The sequence below is a fragment of the Lepidochelys kempii genome, chromosome 12 (assembly GCF_965140265.1).
Source record: "Lepidochelys kempii isolate rLepKem1 chromosome 12, rLepKem1.hap2, whole genome shotgun sequence".
Lineage (NCBI taxonomy): Eukaryota > Metazoa > Chordata > Testudines > Cheloniidae > Lepidochelys > Lepidochelys kempii.
Window position 1 is genome coordinate 17,119,828 of NC_133267.1, and position 12,461 is coordinate 17,132,288.

Consider the following 12,461-nt stretch of genomic DNA (forward strand, 5'->3'; position numbering starts at 1 on the left):
GAAAAGCCGTACACCTCTACAATCATAAAAACACATTTAAACACCCCAAGCAAAATGGATGCCACATTTTAGTTTATTATTCCTAGTGGAGTACAGATTGGTCTTCCTACTTTGATATTTATTTATACCAAAGAGCTACAAGAACATAAATGCCACTCTTGGGATAATCCCAATGCTAGGGATCAGATAGAAAACACATTGCATCTGCCTTTATTAGCAATAAAATGAAGGAGTGTTTAGGTATAATCCTCCTAATAAAGGACATAGTTGAAGGTCAAGTGTAGTCTTCAGAATGAACGTGTCAGGGAAAATCTATACCTTTTAATGTAAAACTAGACCTCTTTTTCTTGAAATAACTAACCAGGGAGAAAATAAAAACCTAATTCCTTGGTTCTGTTGTTCGTTTCTCTTCAGGGCCACTTACAGGTGTATTCAAAAAGATTCTGTGCACTTCAAGACTTCGGTGCTCACATGAAAAATTATTATTTTGTTGCTAGACAAAAAGCTGCCGCCTTTCGCACTCAGTGAAGTAGCGAGCTCGATGGCAAGGATGGTTCTCTCTGAGGCCAGCACACCGCTTCGCACCAGAACATTTACTGATGTGGGAAAATACCCGCTTTTATCGAAAGACTGTGTTAAATAGGTAGGAGATGTGCAGGGCAGTACATACTGAATAACAGGGAACAGAATCTTGACAAAGGAAAATGTCAACCAAAATAAACACCTAGCAGTAGGCTGACCCTGCACCATGCCCACAGGCTGCTATGAGATTGCCACAGAGTCACTTGTAATAACTTTTTTGCTAGTTATTGTCTGGAAGTATATCATCACCTGAAGGGCCAGAGGGTGACTTCAGACTGTCTGTATATAGCAGAAGAAGGACCTACAGAGAGGATTTTACACCTGTGCTCTGAGATCTACACTGGCTGCCAGTTCATTTCTGATTGCAAATTTAAGTTGTTGGTTTTCATCTTTACAAGGTCCTCAATGATTTGGGAGCTGGCCACATGAGAGATCACTGCTCTCCTCCTGTGGTACCATGGAGAGTGTGTTCACCTGAGGGGCTCAATTTGACAGCACTCTGGTTTAATCACATGGGGCTTGAGACAAGTGTTTTCAACGTCAGACCCTTGAATTTGAAACTCTTGCCTTAGTTGCCGGGGTCTGAGAGCACCTGAATCTGGGTCATCTTGGAATTCCATAAGGGCTGTCTGCTTCTTCAGCCTTTCAAGAGGGGGGATAAATTAATAAGCATATTCAAAAATAAGGTAGGATGGTATTTAGTAATCCTGACACAGTGAAGAGTGAGACTAGTCTGTTACTGACTTATTTCTCAAAAAGAACAGGAGGACTTGTGGCACCTTAGAGACTAAAATTTATTTGAGCAGAAGCTTTCGTGAGCTACAGTTCACTTCATTGGATGCATCTGATGAAGTGAGCTGTAGCTCACAAAAGCTTATGCTCAAATTTGTTAGTCTCTAAGGTGCCACAACTACTCCTTTTCTTTTTGCAGATACAGACTAACACGGCTGCTACTCTGAAACCTGATTTATTTCTATGATTCACCATGCATACTAACCAAGACCATTTCAGTGGTTCTTATGAAAATCCTTAAATGTACTACTGAAACCCAACAAAATGAGTCAGGTAACAAGCCTATGGCCAAACCTTAGCAGTCTGGTTCAAGTCTAAAAGCATTTGCTTTATTTAATTAACATGAAAAACAGAGCAAGTCAGTCTCAGAGACAGGACTGGAAATGATTCTTTTGAACATTGTTTTCAGGTTACTGGAGTAGAAGAGGAATGATCCCCAAAATACTGGGCCACTGTCAACTGTAACCACTATCACAAGGTTTTAAAAATGGCTACATTCCAAGGTATAACACACACAGATGTATGGAAGATGTATAGTTTGGTCTCAAATGCAAACACAATTCACTGTATTTTGATTTCCTTATGCATTACTCCCATGGATGGCAGAGTGGATGAGCACTGTTAACTGGGGGCTCTTGCTTTTGTGGGAAGATAAATATAGTGAAAGTTGAAGTCAATGGGAATTGAACCCCTGCAGCAGAAGGCAGGAATAGGCTTCACATTATTTGATTTGGTACCATGTTTTGGCTTACAAGTTCTCTTCTAAGGCAGGCTCTGAATATAGCTGATTATACTAGGTTTCAGAAGGCCTGAAGCCACATGCAGATCAGCTGGTAATAGCTCTTTTGAGAATTTCTCAATCTCTTTTTATATATTTTTGGGTTTGATTTTACTTTAGTTTGCTCAAGCACTTCTTTTTACAGTTCTTTTGAAGCTCTCCTATCTGAAACTGTGGCACTGAAATATGTTGACTGTTATACATTTATCGAAACCAGGGATCATGAGTGATTGAACTGGCTAACTGCCATTCTTGCAGCAATTATTTTTTTTCCTTGTGGATTCTTAGATAATATGCCTCAGGAAGAGTGTGTGTGGTTTTTAATATTGTTGTTATGAATGTTTTGATATTGCAGTAATGATTTTTTCATATTTGATAATAAAACTTTGATATGATAGCAGTGGAAGCCTTGAAGTAGCTTTAATAATCTATTGATTTCATCGGGGGGGGGGGTGAGGTTCTTAGCTCTGCAACCATCAGGGGTTTGTGGGGGTTTCTCCTAATGCCTTTGACTACTGTTATGTGCTAAATAAGTGTCTGCCTCTTAAACAGTATACAAGGAAAAATATTTAAATGATTCTGTCCAGGTAGAACAAAGTGACTTCAAACAGCACCTCCTGAGTCTAATTCTGCACCATTAAAGTCGGTATGTGGCTTGCCATAGATTTCAATGGCCATAGCATCAGGCCCGACTAGGGGATAGCGAGGATGTTTCTAATGCATGGAAGCGATATTCTAATCTATAAAGCAAAATTTGAAATAAACAGGTTCAGAAATTAGTATAATTTATGTCATCCAGACTAATCTCTTTAAGGCAAGGACTGGTGTGGTTTTTTTATTATATACAGTGTCTTGAGCTTTTGGGCACGCACTGGTGTAAAAAAAAAAAATAAAAAATACAATCTGAATCTATTTGTGGAAGTCCAGCTGATGATAGGCTCTCAAAGGAGGAGGTGGAATCCATTCCACTAGCTTCATCATAGCAATATTTCATAAGAGATAACTTCCAGATGGGAAGATTACATGACAAGGTGGTTAGAAAACTAGACTGCATTCAGATCTTTGGAAGACAGGACAAAGGAACAAGATTACAGAAGCTAAATAAGGAAACTATTTGCAGTATTAAATTGATCACCAATAAAATGTTAACATTTACCCAGAACTACCACATAGTAACATCTGTAATTCTGCAGTAGGACTTGATCCACAGGAGTCATTCCATTAATTTAACAGGCTTTGCAGTGTCCTTATTTCTTAGACAGAGACTTGGCAACTATTCCATTTTTAAATGGTGTCCCTGGTGATTTAATTCATCTCCTTGAGGGAGAGGATTGTTCCTGAAATATATTTCTTCTGCCTTGTCTGACCTGCCTTTGCTCACACCTTTTGATTTTGGAGACTAGATTCTAACAGACAATTATCAGGTATTGTGGTTAAAACATAGGACTGATGTCAAGAGGTCTAGATTATATTCCTGACTGACAATTAAACATGCTAATGACAAGTACTATGTCTCAGCTTTGTGTTCTGAAGCCTCAGGACAAGGCACTCTCTAGGAACAATAAATTCTTAAAGGACTAGGGGCCCCAGTTCAGCAAAACACTGTTTTAGGCATGTGCCTAAATTCCACTGAAGCCTTAAGGATGTGTTTTAAATGCCTTTCTGAATCAGGGGATGCGCTAACCCCTTCCACACATCTGAGAAAATCAAAGAGCACAATCTGGTAACATGCAGAGATCTGGAGAAGTGTTCAATTTATGCTGCTTTTTTTTTTTTTTTTTAAATCTTTGAAAGGGCAGCCGTGTTTGGCCCTTAGAGCATATTCTGTTTTTAGCTACTTTCAGTATTTAACTCTGTAGATACAAATATTTCCAAGGAAGAAGCCTGTTCAGTTGCCCAGCCTATTTTAGACCCAGGGCACTCCTGGCCCTACCCACATGTCATTGTGACAGGGGCTGATTGTCTGTCTTTCAGTAAAAAGGTTCTCTCCTTTGAAAGGTTAAGAAAAAACAACCATAATTCAGTCCAGAAAACACATCTGGGGAAGCTCCTCCTCCTAACCTTGTAAGACTATGTGAAGAAAGTTCGGGGGTGGGGGGGGGGAGAAAAAAACCCCAGCTCATTGTGAGTCAGGTTTGGCATCCTTTTCTGTATCTCATACACTAGATCCTGGGACACAGCTAAACCAGGGTGTGTGCACACGCACGGGTACACACACACACACACACACACACACACGGCTTCCAGCTCATCACTGCACTTCCTGATTCTGGTGCTGCACTTTGCTCTGAGCTGTTAAATTAAAGCAGCCCACCTTTGTTTGTTCTATTCTTCCAAGCTGCAAACGCATGAGAGAGACTGGAAAAAAAGCCACCAAAAAACGGATTAGCACGGGCATTCTGGCCATGCCCTTTTCTTCCAGCCACAATCCCTTTACCCAGGTATGTTATGCTGGCAACAGGAAGGGCAAACAGGATGGCTTTTCACTTTTGCATAACGTTTGTAGAGGCAGCTTGTGAAAGCAATGCTTATAGAAATACAATACATTCTGCTGGGCCATCCCCACCTACAAACTTGTGGACAATTTGTAGACATTTAAGTGGTTCTATATCTGCATGACTTCACTAAAAGCTTTACAAAGCTCTTCAGTCAATTCACTGGTGACCTCGAAAGATTCTACCACAGGTGCCAGTGATTACACAGCATACGCATTACCATCCCAGGCACTAAAAACCTGACATATTGAAAAAGTCATTTACCCCGTTAAAACTCACAGGGAGAAATACAAACATTTCATATGCAAAAACAAGGCTGAATATTTTCAGCCTATTGCTTCTACATTCTGGGCTGCTGAAAATCTAAGTAGACTTCCCTATTGGACAGGCTTAGCAAAATGGACATTACAATGAGAGACTTTGCAGATTTATTGATTGAACTCACGAACATTGAACAAGCTAGAGCAATGGAAAGATTGATTATTCTTTTTTACTGTCATCGTTTGCTATTTGTATAAAAAGGTTTCGCTTCAGCAGGGGAAGCCAAACCATAGGTTGTACCTATCCCGAGGCTATTCTCTTCATTTGCTATCACATTGTAACGCTTCAGGCATTGGCCTTTCTGCCCACCTGCCATGGAAATATTACCAGGGGGTGATGGAATACAGGCAGCACAATATATGGACACTGGCGAGGGAATGCTTGTCTCTAACAGATGGCAGAATGTTTGTTTTCTGAGAAATCGCTGATCATTTATCTTTTTGAACATAGCTGTCTAATAGCAAACTGTCCACCCCCTGCCTTACAGTTTAGTTGGTGAGTGTTGGAAATTGCTGGTTTTTTGGTAAACGTTTAGACTTTCTCGCTCCTGAAGTGCTAATATTGCAAACCCAAGCATTCAAACCTCATGAGTCAGGCCCCTAAAAAATCATGAATAGGATTAAAATCATGAGGTTTATTTAAAATTTTGGGGGTAGGTTCTTTTTATTTGTCTTTGGATTTTTGAACCATATTAGAGTGACTCTTCAAGATTTTCCTCTAACTACGAGGGCTAGAAACTTACTAGTTTTTAAAATGAAAGGTGAGACTTCATAGTCACCTGACTCCAGGAGAGTGGAGCTTTAAGAAAAACACCAGATATCACAACAAAAGATCAAGGGTAGGCAACATTAAATTGTAAATGTTGCTGCAGGATTTGGTAATAAAATGTACATATAACAGTGGAGAAACTCCCTGATATAGCTGCACAGTACGTTTGTCCTGCTTTGTCCGGCTTTGCAACTGTGAGCTGGTGGAGTGACTCATCAGAAACAAACATAACTGATGTCAAGAGATAATGTATATAGCCAGAAATCAAAACAAGTTAATATAGGCCAAAAACCATATTATGTGAACCAGGGATGATAACTGCCCGATATGTGCTGTCCTTTGCAATATAAAGCCCATTGTAACAGAGAAATTGTCTTTGGGCATGTGGGCTCAGCCCACTGTGTGTTGTGGGCCCTCTAAAACTGGGAGTTGTAGTCTCAGGCCATGTGTCTGGGAGAATCATGTGACCTATAGGGAAACCAGTTATAACTTAGGCTTCCTGCCTTTGAGGCACAGAAGAGAGCCAGAGTCAGGGAATGAACTGGGAGGAGGAAGAGCTCTCTATGTAGGTCAGGTGGCTAGTCTGGTAATTGGTGAAGTCTTAGTGTGGGTCTTTCCATTGTAATCCATCAGCCCTCTGCCTGGCTATGGAGCCTGTAGGTGGCTCCACTGAAAACCCTAGGAGAAGGCCTTCAGAGAAGCCTGCATCAAGGGATAAGAGACTATTTGAGCCAAGCAGAAAGCTGATTGTAGAGCCCAGAGGAGGCTGTGAGACCCTTCAAAGGGAGAGAGAAAGGACTCCGCTCCAAAGGGCAGATGTGAACCCCCACTCCTGCCCAACGAGGGCAAGTGCTTATACTTGTGTGTTTTTAATAAACCTGAGTCCAAGAAGGGCCAGTTATTTGAACTACACGGGATTGTGTGCATTCACAAGGGAATCACATCGGGGGAATATGTAGCAGCAGATATGAGATGACAGGGTAGGATGATACCCACACAAAGAATACAAGTATGATTTCAAAATAAAGCCTTTCAGTAATTCATGAAAGGAATCGATGAATTTTGTTTCATGCCTTGAGAACACATTAAACTGAATGCTTTAGTTTCATATGGTTATATTTTATATCAAAGTGTCAGAGAGGAATAACTTTCCTTTATATAATTAAAATGTAATATGAAATCCATACTAAATCCTTGCATTCAAAATGAATTGCAGCATCATAGATGTCTGCCACCAGCAGTGTGCAACGTGAAGTTGTGTTAACACAGAACATCACTTGAAGCCGCTGCAATCACCATCTTTATCTCCCACTCACAAATTCAGGACTTCCCTGGAAAGATGGGCAACCTCCCAAAGACAAAACTGAGTATGTTGGGTATCAATATGTCCTAAAATCAGCACTAGGGATAAGGAAAGTTGCTACAGCACAGCTCACAAAGAAATGGCGGAGAGAATATAAGTGTTTTTCAATTGGAGTAGAAAGACTTAGCTTATTTTTAAGGGAGGTATTATGGGAATAGGCACAGATGGGTGGGACAGTCCACATGAGGTGAATAATACAGCTGGAAACTCTGAGGTTCTGCTCATGGAGTTTACTCCCACTAGAGCAGAGAGATGATGTGGAATAGTCTACCATGTGCAGTAGAAGCTAAGCCTGCAAACTCCATAGAAAACAAGGGCCAAATGCATGAACTCAGGAATCACCCATGCTTGTTGCAAGGTCCTCTCTTTTCCCACAGAAGCCTGACTCCTTTAGGAACCAGATTGATGGTAGAATCCTCCATGGCTGTACGATACCTGTCAAGAGAAAGAATGGAAGACATGGGTGCTTATGGGGAGAAGTTTAAAAACGTTTTCTAGTGAAAAATCCAACAGGTCGGGGGGGGGGGGCAGGAGAAGAGTCAGAGTGGTTCCTACAACAGCATCCAAATCTGCAGATCCCCATTTACCTGGAGTTGCTGGAAAAGTGCTCTATGGATTTTAAGTGTGCAGAGAGGGGGATAGGGAGCAGAGGAAACTGCATGAGTGGCTGTTCTGCCCTGCCATGCACTCTGTTCTAGTTTTCCTGCTTTTACAGCCCTCTGCTAGTAGATTGGAGGGTGAGGAATGGGCCAAATGTTTGCAACAAAATAGCTCCAAAATCAGAAATGCCACACAAAAACAGTTTTATTACCTTGGTCTAATTTCTTAGGGCCTAATTCAGCTGCCATTAATGTCAATGATGAAATTCCCATACTCCAGGTCCTGATCCTGCAATCCAATCCACATGGGCAGACACTTGCATCCCTGTGGAGTCCCACTGAAGTCCATGGGGCTCCTCACAGGCGCAAGAATCTGTCTATATGGATTTTATTGCAAGATTGGGGCCTTAATAGTTACAACTCAGATCATAAATAATTGTATCCAGTTGATATAACCTATACAGATAATTTCAACTTTCAATGCACTCGCTCAGATAAACCTTAAAACAAACCTGACATCAGCACTAGTTTATGGAGCTCTACTTGATTAATAGATTAAGGACAAAAGGGAATAAGGTAATCATTTAGTCTGATCACCTGCATAACACAGCTCATACAACTTCCCAAAATAATATAGATGAAAATGAGGTCCATTATGGTGGTGTCAATAACATTTCCCTTGCTACTAAGTGTCACATGACATTATCATTAGTTTATACACTTACATAACCTACATTTTTAAAGCTATTAAAAAAAACTTTAAACAAAAGACAAAATTGTTTAAAAGATTTAGTGCCTCCTTGGAAAAACAGTCAAACATTTCAAAAGCATCTGCTCTAACAACAACAAAACTGTAGCTTTAGTTCATCTTCTCAATTTATAAGAACTTGACACATGGTATTTCCATCACATTGTGGAGTATAGATTTGATCCTTTTTTTGCATGTTGTGCCAAATTAACAGCTCCAAAGAGTAATTAGAAGGATCCAGAAGTAGATATTGAAGCATAACATAAATAAGTGTATCATTTACAAGGTGTTAAAGCTGTAGATTATGATCCAGTAAGAGACCTAATTTACACTTTGATTTACATGCGATTATCGCTAATTAAGTGAAACACACAAGTTGCTCTGAGGGATATCATGTAAAAGCAGCAGAATTATTATCTCTACATTTTTCTACTGCACACTAAAGCATGCTGGAAACAACAAATTCAGAACAAACATAGTAAGAAACTTCAGAGTGCAAATTACATAGTTATTTAAGAGCAATTTGCATTTCTTTGGTTAGGTACAAATCAGAATGAGCCAGATTTTGTTCTCCCTATTCAGGCAAAATGCCCTCTCATTTAGGGGCTGAACCTGCATGATAGGGCCAGATTTTTAAAGGGATTTAGGTGTTGCTTTGTTAAGAAAAGCTGGTCAGCCCACCACCTAGTAGAATTTTCAGCCCTGAGTTAGGCGGCTCCATGCTGTAGAGTGCACAGGGATAGCTAAGCACCTAAGAAAGGGATTTTCAGAAGCTGGCTAGCTGAGTGGAGAAACTGCCTCAGCAAGTCAAGAGTGAATGCCAAGAAGAGAGGTGGAGATAGTAGAGGAGCTTAGGTGATTAAAGTAGTGCACCTGGCTGATGGGACCGGGACAGGTGCCTACCTCTGCTTGTGATCCTCAGCTGCAGGCCCTCCCCTGCAGTTAGGCACTTAAGCCAGGTCAGTCGCTTAGCTAGTTCATACCCTAGCAAATAAAACACGCAATCTCTCTCTCAAGTTCATCCTATGTTTCCCTGTGCCCCTGACTGTCTAATGTGTGGGTGCTGTGCTGCTCCTACTGGCGGCTTCCCTCTAGCCTACTTGCTGCAGAGTTTGACAGGTAATCAGGTTTTAGGCATGCTCAGAGAGGCTGAGATCAAGCTACAGGATTGGGCATACCGAGAGAGAAAGAGAGAGAGAGGTGTTCCCCTGCCTAACAAAAATCGCATGTCAGAGCTTGGGCTTTGGCTAAGGCTCTGAGCAGCTTGTTAGCAGTGAGGTGGAGCAAGCAGCTCATTAGCAGTGAGCCTGCCAGAAAATAAAGAATACTTCCCCCCCCCCCCCCCCCGGAAACAGAGCACTTTGATTCAATTACAGTAATATGTGGATAATTTTCATTTTCGAGAAGTCACGTATAATTCAAACCAGTAAAGTGTGGGGGAGAAAATTGGGGTAGGGAAGAGCTAAATGTGAACACAGTGGTATGCGTTATGTGAGTGTGTGTTTATTAAGACATTTAAATGCTTTATATATAAAGAATTTCCCTTTGTGATTTGGGGCCACGACTCATGCCACTGTTTATGCAACGTGCAAGCCTAATGTGAGAGGAGCCTCTGAGGACTCTTGGATTTGTTTAGAACATATCTTTAGCAGGTTACCTGATCTAAAAGAAGTCTCCCATAAGTAACGTTTCAACATATTAATGAACATCAAATGTGGTAGTTTGTTCATGATCGGCTTTACTATTTTAATCAAGACTTACTTGACTCGCTCCAAAGCGATGCTTGCTTGGAATAATTTTATTAAAGTAAAGTAACAACAACAGTGAATAGAACTTAGAAATTCATCCACAGAACTCCAAATGATTCATATAGGTGAGTAAGCAAAATGTATCCCCACTTTGAAGTTGGAAAACAAAGGCACAGAGTATCTCAGTGACTTGCCCAAGTTAATCTAACATGTCAATGGAAGAATTAGAGAGACACAAGACCACATTGCTGCCTAACCTGGAAGTCTACAAATTCAGCACAATGATTAAGTCATACCTTTGAACGTGTGAAACACATATTCAGTATTCAAGACCACCAATTGGCTTGCATCTTAAGATTTCCATCCTTTAATAAAGATACATATTGAGCCCCAAACAGACTGGCAGTGTCCATTTCCTTGTACAACGGACGACTGCAACACTTTGTTCTCAATTTGTAAATAAAAGCTAGTACGTACGGATGATGCATTCTGTAATGGGGATGGGTTTGGCACCAATGTAGATTTCCATGGAAGAAAAGTGCACTTGTGAACTACTAGAACAATCATTTTCATAGTCTGGCATTTCACGTTTGCAGAGGCCATCTAGTAGCAAGAAACAATATCGTATTATGGGAACAGAAGTAGGATTCTGTAGTGTCACGGAACACTGTTACAATTCTCTACTGGCAAATATTCCCTGCAATCTGAACAACAAAGAAATCCCTGATGACTTGAATAACAAAGGAACACTCACTCATTCAAAAGTAAGTACAAAACTTTTTTTAAAATCCCAGAATTTACATAAATGTTTGTATTCCCTAAACCTGGCTAAATGCTGCTAGCAAAGAGTGCTTTATTTAAAACATAGGTGAGATTGCCGAGTGCCTCACAACAGGGCAATATTTCCCTAACCCACTCTTTTTGATCCTCAAATGATCTTTGCTATAAATATCCAGCCCAAATCTCCTCACAAGTGATGCATAATCCACCGTTATAATTTTTAAAAGAACCTGTTAGCAGTGCAAAGGCTTAACCCATCCCACCCCACAGAACCAGCATCTATTTTATGTAATTTCTTGGCCTACTGCCATATTATGTAGCATCCCTGTTACTTCCAGACACACTGAACACTGGTACAATTAGATCATGAGATATCATATCAACAAAACCCAAGTCTGAGAAGTATAATGCACAGTGTATAGATCAGCAGTTCTCAAACTGTGGGTCAGGACCCCAAATGGGTCGCAACCCTATTTTAATGGGGTTGCCAGGGCTAGCGTTAGACTTGCTGAGGCCTGGGGGTGAAGCTGAAGTCCAAGCCCCACCACCCAAGCCCGAATCCGAATTCCATTGGCTTCAGCCCTGGGTGGTGGGGCTCAGGTTACAGGCCTCTTCTGGGGCTGAATCCCTTGGGCTTCAGCTTTGGTCCCTCTGCCTGGGATGATGGAGCTCAGGCTTTGGCCTGTGTCCCCCCACCAGGGGTGGTGAAGCTTGGGCAGGCTCAAGCTTTGGTCCCCCTCCTGGTGTTGTGTAGTAATTTTTATTGTTAGAAGGGGTCGTGGTGTGATGAAGTTTGAGAACCCCCTGGTATAGATAATTTAAGCTATACAGATATCAATATATCATTTACAGATTTTGTTGTTGTTTTGGGTCAGGCGCTATATTTAGTAAAGTTTCGTATAAATGACAATATGTAGAAAGTGAGCCCTTTGACCTATGGGTAGAAGCAGAACCAAACATAATTCTAATTCCTTATTATGAATTTGTGGATTATGGAGTTAGAGGAAACTAATGACAGAAAACAGTATTCTCTTGTGGTTATAATGGAGAGGGAGTCAGGAAATGTATGATCTGTTTCTAGTGTTGCAACTGACTCACTGGACAAGTCATTGACCTACTCAGTCTCAGCCCCCATCTGTAAAACAGGAATGACAATACCCAGTTTTCTATCTTAGAGATCCTCAGATGAACAGTGTTATAAAAGGTTTCAGAGTAACAGCCGTGTTAGTCTGTATTCGCAAAAAGAAAAGGAGGACTTGTGGCACCTTAGAGACTAACCAATTTATTAGAGCATAAGCTTTCGTGATAAAAGTATTACATTCCTTGAGTAAGTATTTGAAACAGCATTCTGCCGCAAATTGCTGGAGGCAATAACTGCACAATCCAATGTTGAATATATTTATAGGAACAGCTAAACAACTGTGATATTTTGTGAAGGCCCCAACCTGCCATTTCCCACCCCCAACCCTCCTTTAGAGCACGGGATT

At 40.9% G+C, this 12,461-nt stretch overlaps 1 long non-coding RNA gene across 3 annotated transcripts in view; it reads right to left on the reverse strand.

The window, feature by feature from the left end:
* LOC140896234 (uncharacterized) overlaps positions 1–12,461 on the reverse strand; it is an 88,785-nt gene that overhangs the window by 62,157 nt on the left and 14,167 nt on the right. For all 3 annotated transcript variants that reach the window (XR_012154472.1, XR_012154473.1, XR_012154471.1), the window contains exon 2: positions 7,442–7,534. This is a non-coding gene — a long non-coding RNA (uncharacterized lncRNA). The remainder of the gene's footprint in view (positions 1–7,441; positions 7,535–12,461) is intronic.